Source organism: Pristiophorus japonicus, chromosome 21 (assembly GCF_044704955.1).
Source record: "Pristiophorus japonicus isolate sPriJap1 chromosome 21, sPriJap1.hap1, whole genome shotgun sequence".
NCBI classification, from domain to species: Eukaryota; Metazoa; Chordata; class Chondrichthyes; family Pristiophoridae; genus Pristiophorus; species Pristiophorus japonicus.
In genome coordinates, this window is record NC_091997.1 from 84,453,966 (window position 1) to 84,467,392 (window position 13,427).

The 13,427-nt window shown below is 46.2% G+C and overlaps 2 long non-coding RNA genes across 4 annotated transcripts in view; one reads left to right on the forward strand and one right to left on the reverse strand.

The window, feature by feature from the left end:
• LOC139234156 (uncharacterized) overlaps nucleotides 1-5,845 on the reverse strand; it is a 46,258-nt gene extending 40,413 nt beyond the window's left edge. Inside the window, exons 1-2 of the long non-coding RNA XR_011588286.1 lie at nucleotides 5,767-5,845; nucleotides 5,353-5,547 (exon numbers count right to left, since the gene is read on the reverse strand). This is a non-coding gene — a long non-coding RNA (uncharacterized lncRNA). The remainder of the gene's footprint in view (nucleotides 1-5,352; nucleotides 5,548-5,766) is intronic.
• The window catches only part of LOC139234155 (uncharacterized), a 48,152-nt gene continuing 39,417 nt past the window's right edge, over nucleotides 4,693-13,427 (forward strand). The window contains exons 1-2 of one of the 3 annotated variants that reach the window (XR_011588284.1): nucleotides 4,693-4,770; nucleotides 5,437-5,527. This is a non-coding gene — a long non-coding RNA (uncharacterized lncRNA). Of the gene's footprint in view, nucleotides 4,771-4,797; nucleotides 4,928-5,095; nucleotides 5,191-5,436; nucleotides 5,528-13,427 lie in introns of those variants that run through there. The other 2 variants (XR_011588285.1, XR_011588283.1) reach the window with 2 other exon arrangements.

Here is a 13,427-nt window from a genome sequence, read left to right on the forward strand (position 1 = left end):
GGGCATAATGACACGATTACCTCACAGTAAACAATCTGACTGAATAGACAGCTCATCTTTGTGACGGTTGTAAGGTTTGGTCTCATCACACATCTCCATAGGTATTGCAGACCAATCACCACTGAGGACACAACATTTCACAATCGATAAAGTAGGATCATGGCTGGTCCAGATCCTAACTTGTTGAGCAGTGACAGAAGTTCCTTCACTCTCAAAGGCATCCATTACTAACAGTAGATCTGCAGGTTGAGGAGTCTCCACCTTAGGTATGGGCAACAGTAGACGACTCAGTGCATCGGCACAATTCTCAGTGCCTGGTCTATGACGAATAACATAATCATAGGCAAACAATGTCAATGCCCACCTCTGGATATGGGATGATGCATTAGTATTAATACCTTAATCTTCCAAAAACAATGAAATAAGTGGCTTGTGATCCGTTTCGAGCTCAAAACGAAGACCAAACAGATACTAATGCATCTTTTTGACCCCATACACACAGGCCAAAGCTTCTTTTTCTACCATGCTGTAAGCTCTTTCCGACTTTGACAAACTTCTAGAAGCACACGCAACAGGTTGTAGTTTACCCGACTCATTTGCTTGTTGGGGTACACAGCCAACCTCATATGATGAAGCATCACAGGCCAATACAAGATGCTTACACAGATCATAGAGAACAAGCAGCTTGTTTGAACAGAGCAGATTTTTAGCTTTCTCAAAGGCTCTATCTTGAGACACACCCCAGACCTAGTTGTCGCCTTTTCTGAGTAGCATGTGCAGTGGTTCTAATAAAGTGCTCAATCTAGGGAAGAAATTACTGAAGTAGTTGAGTAACCCAAGGAATGAAGGCAGCTCCATCACATTCTGAGGCCTGGGTGCATTTTTGATGGCCTTGCTTTTTGAATCAGTAGGCCTGATGCCATCAGCAGCAATCTTCCTCCCCAGGAATTCAACTTCAGGTGCCATGAAGACACACTTCGAACATTTCAGCCTGAGTCCCACTTTGTCCAGACGATGTAGGACTTCTTCAAGATTGTTCAGATATTCTGCAGTGTCGCGACCTGTGACTAGAATGTCATCTTGAAACCTGACAGTTCTAGGAACGGACTTCAGTAGACTCTCCATATTCCTCTGAAGTATGGCTGCAGCTGAACGAATTCCAAAAGGATATCTGTTGTATACAAACAGTCCTTTATGGCTATTGACGCAGGTGAGTTTCTTTGAAGTGCCGACAAGCTCCTGTATCATATAGGCCGACGTCAGATCTAGTTTAATGAACGACTTTTCACCAGCTAGCATGGCAAACAGGTCATCAGCCTTCGGTATCGGATACTGATCCTGTTTCAAAAATCGGTTAATCGTAACCTTGTAGTCTCCACAAATCCTGACAGTGCCATCACTCTTCAATACAGGAACAATGGGATTGGCCCACTCTTTAAACTCCACCGGTGATATGATCCCTTCACGTTGGAGTCTGTCAAGCTCAATTTCAATCTTCTCCCTCATCATGTAAGGAACAGACTGAGCTTTATGATAGACAGGCTTTGCATCAGAATCCAGGTGAATCTGCACCTTGGCTCCAGTAAAATTACCAATGCCCAGTTCAAACAAAGAAGGAAACTTCTTTAACATGAAGTGTCATCCATCGAGGACAATGCTTTGACATCATTCCAGTTCCACTTGATTTTCTCGAGCCAATTCCTGCCGAATAGCATTGGACCATTACCTGGGATGATCCATAATGATAGATCATGAACCACACCATCATATGACACCTTGACTACTGCACTGCCAATCACCGGTATGAGTTCCTTAATGTAAGTACGCAACTTGGCATTGACTGGACTCAGCTTAGGCTTCACTGCCTCAGTGTCCCACAGCTTGTCAAATGTCCTTTGGCTCATTATTGACTGACTCGCACCTGTGTCCAGCTCCATTGATACAGGCACGCCATTCAGCTTCACATTAACGATTATCGGCTGGCTCCTTCCCAAGAACGAATACAGACCATACACTTCCTCCCCGGGTTGTGTATCCAGGCCAGCACTTGACTGGTCATCATCAACAATGTGATGAGTGGCAGCACGCTTGCTCATTTGTGGGCACATTCTCGGAAGATGCCCCACTCTCGAACAGCCATTGCAGGCATATTGTTTAAACCAACATTGGTGAGGCCGATGATTGCCCCCCAACACCAATAGGGTGAAATCAGATGCGTACCAGTTGGCGGACTCTGAGCAGCTACAGGTTTCACATAAGCAGTCGAGTAGGCCCTGCCATAAGCAGCTCTGTCAGACGACGACACAATCTTGTTTACAGTACCTGCCGTGGAGCTCCGACTCTTCGATGATATCTGCCTCCAATTATCATCAGTCGTCATGCATGCCTGGGCAGTCGCAATGGCCTTTCTCAAATCCAGCTTCTCTTTGGCCAATAACCTCCGAAGAATCACATCATGGTTGATGCCTATAGTAAAGAAATCTCGCAGCATGTCTTCCAACACGTTCCCGAACTTACACGGCTCAGCAAGACATTGTAGGTTGGCGACAAATCCCGACACATTCTGACCCTCAGCACGAACATGCGTATAGAAGCGATAGCGTGAGATGATGATCCCATCTTTTGGCTTAAGATGGTCACGCACCAAAGCACATAAATCCTCGTACTCTTTGTCCGTTGGATATAAAGATGAGAGAAGGTTCTTCATAAGGCTGTAAATTTTCAGACCACAAACAGTGAGGAAAACCGCCCTGCGCCTAACTGCGTCAGCTGCTCCCTCCATTTTGTTGGCCACAAAATACTGATCCAGGCGGTCGATAAAATCCGCCCAATCCTCGCCCTCTGAAAATCTCTCCAGAATTCCAATAGTGCCCATTGTACATGCGAAGGTTCTAAGTTACCTCGTTGCCAAATGTAATGACTCAAGAGTCTTGTTACTGTAATTGGCCTCAGGTGTAAACATAATCCAACTTTATTCGCGCCCAAAGTACCCACGTGACATAGTACCCGTGCTTATATACCAATGACCGCACACACGCACGTACAGCCTGAAGACCTCTGACAGTGGCGCCCTCTGGTATCTGGTGACCCCAAGCATCAATACATAACAACACACTTGTAGACCCATCCGTTGTTTCTTTACTTGTCCCATTACCATCTCCTTTTGCCTCGCACCATCATCCCTTCTGTCTTTTAATCTCTCCATCTTATCACAGACCTTCCCTTTTGTTCTTTCCCATCTCCCCCATTCCCTGACTTAATACTTGTTACAAATCTAACTTTTTCCAGTTCTGACAAAAAGTCATCGAGCTGAAACGTTAACTCTATTTCTCACTCCACAGATGCTGCCTGACCTGCTGAGTATTTCCAGAATATCTGCCTGTTTTTATGCCTGTCAATATAGTTAAATAAGATGTTTAAAACCCAGTAACCAGTTTCTAATTTACATACAGGGGTTGGTATCACAAGGTGGCTCTGTGTTGGGGAATTCTAGTTTGCTGTGTCCTGATTTCAATGATATGTGTGTGTACTTTGGCTCACCCACAATTTCAATTTCTTTCAAGACTATGAATGCACTCTTCATTGCTAATTCAAAAATATCACACATTGTTTAGAATACCTTAAATCCATCAGGCAGTGCATGACAGTGAAGGCTCATAAAGAACTCTAATAAAGTTCTCAGTTTTAACAGAAAAAGCTATCAATGAGAACCGTCAATGCAATAGAGTGGAAAATGTTACTTCAGATACAAGTTGCAGACCAAGTTAGTGCTCTCTGGAAATGCTGAGAATACTAATTTGACTTTCTTAATTAGTTCCATCTCTATTAATTGGTATTTGAACAACATGAGCTGATATATCACAGTTAGGTTCAACCTATATTATTAAAAGATCTTGAATGTTGCTCCTTTTGAGTGAGCTGTTTGGTCACTAGGAACCATGTGGTATTATCAGTCACATGTTTCTGATGAGAGAACCACAACAGAGTAAGTGGCTGTGCATGTGCTTCCTTCGTGGTTGACTCTGGACCCAGTGTCCCCATCCCTGGCTCCACTCTGGGGCCTGCCGCTCCACTTCTGCACCCGTTGTACCGCACCTCAACTTCAGCCATCAAAGCAGGATTTTGATGTAGGGCTGCTCTATCACTTGTCTACAATTATATCTAAACCTAACTTCATCCCTTATCTCCATTTTTTTGGCCTGCAATTTTCCAATCTCTTGTGCCTTAAACTTTGGTAAAGGCTTTTGATGGTTAAGATGTCTCTTAAGACTTTTCAAAAGCTTTCTGCATTTTTATCTAGATTGTCACACTCCCAATTCCTTTATATTTGGACACAATTTTTCTCTCCCGCTCATGTCATCCCTAGACTGTACTGGTTGCCGTGAATAATTATGCAAAGGAGATTTGACCTGAAAAATATGTAGAATTTGCATTTGATATGTCTGGCAGGATTTACATCAGTTTTAAACCATTTAGAATTTATTCAGACCTGAAGATGAAAATTGTCCACAGAGTTTTTAAAAAGCAGCTGCAGTCAGAATCTTTGTCCCAGCCTAAACGCATACGAATATTGCAAGGACAGTCTTGTCTGGTTTTCTAACTGACAGGCTGGAGGGGGAAACGAGCAACATTGAAACAGGCACACGCTGTACTCTGGTTGACAGTTATTAAGCGAAGGAACATTGCAGGGGGCGGGGGAGAGAAAGAATGCTGCAGATGTGAAGAAGAGAAACGTATTTGATGTAGAAACTGAAAATAGTGAAATAGCAGGTCAGGCAGAATTTGGCGGTGAGAGAAACAGAATGAATATTTACGAGAAGGCGAGGTTTAACCTGAAAATTCCCCGGAGGCCTTGAGAATGTAACGGTTTACATTTTTTGGAATCTGATCCCCGGCCAGATTGAGGGGCTGGCTGTCTGTCGGGCAGGTCGGTGTGGCACCAGACCGCAGTCGAGGAGTGGAGCGGAGGGAGGGAGAGATCGCGGATCGGATATGGGGGCAGAGCGGAGAGGCGCGTTAAAAATGTTAAAATGTGAAACCCGGGGTTGGGTTGGGGGATAGGCGACTAACCTGCTCTCCAGAGGCGGGTCCTGCATTAAAATATTTTAATGAGGCCGCCGTGCCTCCAATTTTAGATCTCATTTCGAAACCCGAGAGCTGAAGGGAGGCAAGAACGGCTGGATGCTACAGGTAAGTGCCTTTCCTTCACTGTGGGCCTGGAGGAGCAGGAATGCTTACCCCCCCAACAGTCCACGATGCAAACCTGCTTCCCTCCCCCCACACACACGATTGGATCCCGATCCCAACACCCCCCCCCCCCCCCCGATATCTGATCCGCCATCTCAGACTCACCCCGCTCGATGTCCGACCTACGATATCTCCCTTCCTTTCCTCTCCAAGGCTGAGTGTTTCCAACATTTTCTGTTTTCATTTCAGATGTCCAGCATTTGCCGCATTTCGCTTCTGTTAAAGGTATTGGATGAATTGAGCTGAGTGGAACCAGGTTGGCTGGAATCTCCAGCGAAAGGCGAGTTGATTTGCCAGCTCCTGTAGTTAAGTAAAATTATGAGGGAAAAAAAAACACTTTATATAACTGTTAACTGCAAAAACTACAGTACCATGAGATGACCATTGTGACTTCTTATTGTTTATTGTTCAAGGATTGGGTTAATATGTGTATCTGTATATTATGTTACCATTTTATGGTCCTGTTATGTATGCAATAAAGATTCAAACTGAGTACTGTTTAACTAAGCAAGGTACAACCTTGGCTCCGCTATATTTAGGCCCAAAGTGCCTGACTCTCAAAATGGCTGGCCTTTTATACCTGAGCAGCGCCATGTGCATGCTGCTCAGTGGCCTCCAACAGTGACGCCATCTGGTGGCTACAAACAGAATGTACATACATGACAATACCCCTCCCCCCCCACTCTGAGATCTTATCACAGTCTTTCCCAGGTTGAGACAGGCTGAGAGTTTTTCCCAGGTTGAGAGGCTTTGCACTCCCGGGTTGACCGTCTCAGTTCGAATCCAGCCTCGGGTGAATGTGTGAGTTCTGTTGTGGCTGATGGCTGGATGACTGACTTGTTGGGGGTGGCAGTGGCCATGTCAGGAATTGCAAGTCCATTTTTATTGAACAGGTCCGTGATGGAAATTCCGGGTTCACTGATGACCTTTGAGTCCTCTGAAGACTACTGGTAGGTTGATTGGTTGTCGATGGTTTCTTCGTCCGACTGTTCTGGCTCATCTGTGTGCCTCAGCTTTGTCTGATCCATGTGTTTCCTGCAAGTTTTCCCATCCTTGAGCTTTAAAACAAATACTCTGTTGCCCTCCTTGGCCATGACCGTACCAGCGATCCATTTGGGACCGTGACCATAGTTCAACACATATACAGGATCATTAACAGAAATCTCGTGTGACACAGTTGTGCGATCGTGGTACCCTTGTTGACTTTGACTTCTGTATTCAACATGATTATTTAAACCGGGTATACCAGAGATAGCTTGGTCATAAGACCTCTTTTCATCATGAGTTCAGCAGGCAAGACCCCTGTGAGTGTGTGGGGTCATGTCCTGTAAGTCAGCAGTATGCAGGACAAGTGGGTCTGCAGTGACCCTTGGGTTACTCTCCTCCTGCTTTGCTTGATAATTTGTACTGCACGTTCAGCTTGCCCGATGGACGCAGGCTTGAACGGTGCTGACCTTACATGTTTTATGCCATTAAGTTTCACAAACTCCTGAAACTCCTGACTGGTGAAGCACAACCCATTGTCGCTCACCACTATGTCAGACAGAACATGTGTCACGAACATGACATTGAGATTCTCTATGGTTGCCATGGACGTGCTGGATGACATGATTATGCATTCTATCCACTTCGAATAAGCATCCACCACCACTAAAAACATCTTGCCCAGGAAGAGACCTGCAAAATCTACATGGATCCTGGACCAAGGTTTAGATGGCCATGACCACAGACTCAGCAGTGCTTTGCTGAGCTGCATGCAAGTGTTGCACTGATGCACGCATGCTTCCAGCTTAGAATGAATTCCTGGCCACCATATATGGGACCTGGCGATGGCCTTCATCATCACTATACCGGGATGTGTGCTGTGTAACTCACGCACAAACTTCTCTCTCCCTTTCTTAGGCATTACAACGCGATTGCCCCACAATATGCAATCTGCTTGAATAGACAGTTCGTTCTTGCGACGAATGTACGGTTTGGCTTCCTCGTACATTTGCTTAGGTTTGGCAGACCAATCCCCTTTGAGGATGCAACCCTTTACCACCGATAAAATCGTATCCTTGCTGGTCCAGGTTTTAACTTGTTGAGCCGTGACAGGGGTACCTTCATTCTCAAAAGTATCCGTGAATAACATTAGATCCGCCAGTTGTGGCGTTTCTACCTCCAGTGTGGGCAACGGCAACTGGCTCAAAGCATCGGCACAATTCTCTGTGCCAGTTCTGTGGCGAATAGCTTAATCATAGACAGATAATGTCAGCGCCCACCTTTGGATGCGGGATGAAGCGTTAGTATTGATACCTTTGCTCTTGGAAAACAATGAAATCTGCGGCTTGTGATCAGTCTCTAATTCGAACCTCCGACCGAACGGGTGTTGATGCATCTTTTTAACACAGTACACACATGCTAATGCTTCTTTTTCTACCATGCTGTAGGCTTTTTCTGTTTTAGACAAACTTTTGAATGCATATGTGACAGGTTTAAGTTTCCCCGACATATTGGCTTGTTGGAGTACGCTACCAATTTCATATGATGTTGCATCACAGGCCAAAACTAAACGTTTACATGGGTCATAATGTACCAGCAGCTTGTTCGAGCAAAGCAGATTGGTGGCTTTCTCGAAAGCTCTGTCTTGCGATGCGTCCCACACCCAGTTGTTGCCTTTTCTCAATAGCATGTGCAGTGGTTCAAGTAAGGTGCTCAATTTAGGTAGGAAGTTACCAAAGTAGTTGAGTAGACCCAGGAACGAACGCAGCTCTGTCAGATTCTGCGGCTTGGGTGCATTCTTGATGGTCTTGGTTTTCACGTCAGTAGGTCTGATGCCATCAGCGGTGATTTTCCGCCCGAGGAATTCGACCTCCGGTGCCATGAAGATGCACTTCGAGCGTTTCAGTCTGAGTGCCACTCTATCCAAACGCAGTAGAACCTCTTCCAGGTTTTTCAGATGTTCCTTGGAGTCACGACCGGTGGTCAGGATGTCTTCTTGGAACACAATGGTTCTGGGAGCGGACTTCAGTAGACGTTCCATATTCCTCTGGAATATTGCTGCAGCTGAGCGAATTCCGAAAGGGCACCTGTGGTAAATAAACAATCCTTTGTGTGCGTTAATGCACGTAAGTCTCTTCGACGTCTCAACCAACTCCTGCGTCATAAAGGCCGATGTCAAGTCCAGTTTTGTGAACAACTTTCCTCCGGCTAGCGTCACAAACAAGTCATCAGCCTTTGGTAACGGGTACTGATCTTGTTTCGAAACCCTGTTGATCGTAGCCTTGTAGTCTCCACAGATTCTGACTGTGCCATCACTTTTCAGCACAGGAACAATGGGGCTGGCCCATTCATTAAATTCGACCGGTGATATGATCCCTTCACGCTGGAGTCTGTCCAGTTCAATTTCGACCTTCTCCCTCATCATATACGGCACTGCCTGAGCTTTATGATGGACGGGTCTTGCATCCAAGTCCACGTGGATCTGCACCTTGGCTCCCGTGAAGTTGCCGATACCCAGTTTCAATAGCAAGGGGAACTTGCTCAATACTTGGGCACATGTATCTTCCTCCGACGACCACGCCTTTATGTCGTTCCAGTCGCATCTGATTTTCTCCAATCAGCTCCTGCCGAGCTGCGTTGGGCCATTGCCTGGAACAATCCACAGCGGTAACTCGTGAACCGCACTGTTATATGACACGTTAATTTGTGCACTACCAATCACCTTTATCAGTTCTTTGGTGTACATGCGCAGCTTGGCGTTAACAGGGCTCAGCCTGGGCGCCTCAGTCTTAGTATCCCACAGCTTATTAAATGCTCTCTCGTTCATGATCGATTGACTCGCCCCCGTGTCCAGTTCCATCGATACCGGTATCCCTTTAAACTTCACATTAGTCAAAATTGGTTTACTCTTGGTTATGAAGGAGTACAGTCCATACACTTCCTCCTCTGGCATCTTGGATTGCGTATCCGGATCCGCGCTAGTCTGACTCTCATCCTCCACGTGGTGTGTCGCAGGTCGCTTGCTCATCTGCGGACACTTGCGCTGGAGATGCCCCACTCTCAGACAGCCTTTGCAACGATATTGCTCAAATCGGCACAGCTGGTGCCGATGATTTCCCCCACAACGCCAACACGGAGAAATCAGATATATTCCCAGTGGCGGACTTTGGGCAGCCACAGGTTTCGCGAACACAACCAGATAGGCCCTGCCATGTGGCGCTCTGCCGAATGCCGAATCAATCGCATTTACAGTACTTGCCGAGGTTCGGTTCTTCACCGACATTGCTTTAAACTCCTGTCCGTCGTCATACATGATTGAGTGATCTGGATGGCCCTTTTTAAATCCAACTCCTCCACCGCCAGAAGTTTGCTCAGGATCACCTCATGGTTGATACCGATAACAAAGAAATCCCGCAGCGAGTCTGTCAACACCGTCCCGAACTTGCACGGTGCCGCTAGACATCTCATGTCGACAACGAATTCCGCCGCGCTCTGGCCCTCCGATCGAACGCGTGTATAAAACCTGTATCTCGAGATGCTGATGCCGTCGTCTGGCTTGAAGTGCTCCCGTACCAATGTACACAGTGTACGTTTTCTCTGTTGGATCACTAAGCTTGAGTAGATTCTTTATCAAACCGTAGATCTTTGAATGGCACACAATGAGGAACACGACCCGGCGCTGATCTGCATCATCGGCCCCCTTCATTTTGTTGGCCACGAAGTACTGGTTCAAACAGCTCACAAAGTCTGCCCAATCTTCTCCCTCCACGAATCGCTCTAAAAATCCAATCGTTCTCATTTTGCAAACAAAGGTTCTTGTATTCTCGCCGTCAAATGTTATGTATGCAATAAAGGTTCAAACTGAGTACTGTTTAACTAAGCAAGGTACAACCTTGGCTCCGCTTTATTTAGGCCCAAAGTGCATGACTCTCAAAATGGCTGGCCTTTTATAGCTGAGCAGCACCATGTACGTGCTGCTCAGTGGCCTCCAACAATGACGCCATCTGGTGGCTACAAACAGAATGTACATACATGACAGGTCCTTTGGTGCCAAAAATATGTGGCGACTTTATATAAGAACATAAGAAATAGGACCGGCAGTAGGCCAAACCGTCCCTCGAGCCTGCACCGCCATTCAATACGATCATCCGATCATGGACTCAGGTCCACTTCCCCGCCCGCTCTCCATAACCCCTTATTCCCTTATCGTTTAAGAAACCGTCTATTTCTGTCTTAAATTTATTCAATGTCCCAGCTGCCACAGCTCTCTGAGGCAGCGAATTCCACAGTTCCACAACCCTCTGAGAGAAGAAATTTTTTCCCATCTCAGTTTTAAATGGGCGGCCCCTTATTCTAAGATCATGCCCTCTAGTTCTAGTCTCCCCTATCAGTGGAAACATCCTCTCTGCATCCACCTTATCAAGCCCCATCACAATCTTATACGTTTCGATAAGATCACCTCTCATTCTTCTGAATTCCAATGAGTAGAGAGCCAAACTACGCAACCTTTCCTCATAAGTCAACCCCCTCATCTCTGGAATCAACCTAGTGAACCTTCTCTGAACTGCCTCCAAAGCAAATATATCCTTTCATAAATATGGAAACCAAAACTGCTTTATCCTGGCATAATTGCTGAGATGCGCTTGCCCAGGATTTGTGCGCAGACTCCTACAAAGTTTGCGGGGTCAAGAGAAGGTAACTTCATTTACATGGCAATGGCGAGTGCTTGCTGCACATCTTTGGTGCCCACCAGTGAGTGCAAACTGGGGCGTTTACTCATAGCTTAGTCCTCACTCCACACAGTCTCAAGGATATAGGCACATAGGAACAGAAGGCGGCCATTCAGCCCCTCGGGCCTGTTTCCCCTATTCATTAGACCATGACTGTTTTTATGTAAACCTGTAAATACCTTGTGTAGCCACCAGAGGGCTCATCCCTTGGAGTCCTAAGGAGTCCTCCTGTACTTAAGGAGGCCTCAAAGGCTGGAGAGGCACTCTGGAGACCTGCAATAAAAAACTATGGTCACACTTTACTTTGAGCTCACAGTATCTGGTCAGACTCTTTATTCATATATAACAATGACCACCCTATATCTTAACACTAGTACAAAAGCAAAATACTGTGGATGCTGGAATCTGGAATAAAAACAGAAAATTCTGGAAATCTCAGCAGGTCAGGCAGCATCTGTGGAGAGGAAGCAGGGTTAACATTTCTGGTCGGCATCTACCCAGCATGGCTCCGTAACCCTTAATACTCTTGCCTAACAAAAAGCTATCAATCTCAGTTTTGAAATTTTCAATTTTGACCCATAGTCTCAACAACTTTTTGGGGCAGAGTGTTCCAAATTCCCACTACCCTTTGTGTGAAGAAGTGCTTCCTTACATCACCCCTGTGCGGCCTGGCTCTAATTTTATGCCCTGTCATTCTGGCCTCTCGCACCAATGGAAATGGTTTCTATCTACATTATAAAATCCTTTAATCATCTTAAACACCTCAATTAGATCATCCCTTATTAATCTTCTACACCCATCATCATCATAGGCAGTCCGTCAGAATCGAGGAAGACTTGCTTTCACTTCTGAAGTGAGTTCTTTGGTGGCTGAACAGTCCAATACGAGAGCCACAGACCCTGTCACAGGTGGGACAGACATTTGCCGAGGGAAGGGGAGGGTGGGACTGGTTTACCGCACACTCCTTCCGCTGCCTACGCTTGACCTCTTCACGCTCTCAGTGTTGAGATTCGAAGAGCTCAGCGCCCTCCCGGATGCACTTTCTCCACCTAGGGCGGTCTTCGGCCAGGTGTCAGTGATGATGCTTTGAGGGTGTCCTTGTAACATTTCTATACCCAAGTTTGGTCTATGCAACCTATCCTCGTAGTTTAACCCTATTAGCTTCGATAACGTTCTGGTGAATCTGTGCTGCAACCACTCCAAGGCCAAAATATCCTTCTTGTGATCACGGGTTTGTGGAGACGAGTGTTTCTTACTGGCACTGATACTTGGATAAGTTTCCGATAGGATGCTTTGTACTGTAACTGTTAGTTACTTTAGCTACATTGGGGTAATTTTAACCTCCCAAGAACGATGGCATTTTGGGTCGGGTGAAAAGTTAAAATTTGAAAAATGTCATACCCAGCCCTTTCCAGTTTTAATGGAGGTGGGTTGGGGGCGGGCGACCAATCAGCTCTCAGGAAGCAGATTGGTTGGCATAAAATATTAAGGAGGCTGCGTTCTTCCATTTTAATTTATCTTACCCATTTCGGCCGAGTTTCCCAGGGCTTGGGAAAGCTGGTAGGTAAAAGGACGTGCGTGAGGCCAGCCAGGAGGAGCCAAGGCCCAACAAGCTTACTTGCTTCCCTCCCTGGGATCGGTGGATGTCCCCACCCACGCTCTCCGACCCCCCCCCCCCCACCACCCCAATCTCCCCCCTCAGCAAATCTCTAACTCTCCCGACCACGATTTATTCTCACCCCCTCCCCCACCTATTCTCTGCTCCTTGGCTGCGGTGTGTAGCCTGTCAATCTGGCTGTTGGGTGGGAAACCTGTGAAAAAATGTAAAAGCCGCCCTGCGATTCATTTTTACATTTCCCGGCATCCGGGAAACCCGGAAGTGCGCGTTTCCCGTACTTTCAGGTTTCCCGCACAGAACTCCTTCCCTCTCCCTCGCCCCATCCCCAGCTTCCTCATGGCCTCCCTGTAAATATAGGGTCCCTAATCACTCCTGTACCTCCAGGGGTATTTTCTTCCATCTTCAAAGCGGCAAAGCATCACAACAACAACTACTTGTATTTATATAGCGCTTTTAACATAGTAAAACATCCCAAGGCACTTCATAGGAGTGTTATAAGACAAAACAAATAAATTTGACACCAAGCCACATATTTTTGAGCGATAAGGGAATAAAGGGTTATGGGGAGCGGGCAGGAAAGTGGAGCTGAGTACAGTTTTGGTCTCCGTATTTAAGGAAGGATATACTTGCATTGGAGGTTCACTAGGTTGATTCCTGAGATGACGGGGTTGACTTATGAAGATAGGTTGGGCCTATACTCATTGGAGTTCAGAAGAATGAGAGGTGATCTTATCGAAACATATAAAATTATGAGGGGACAAGGTGGATGCAGAGAGGATATTTCCACTCAGGGGAAACTAAAACTAGGGGGCATAGTCTCAAAATAAGGCGCCGCTCATTTAAAACTG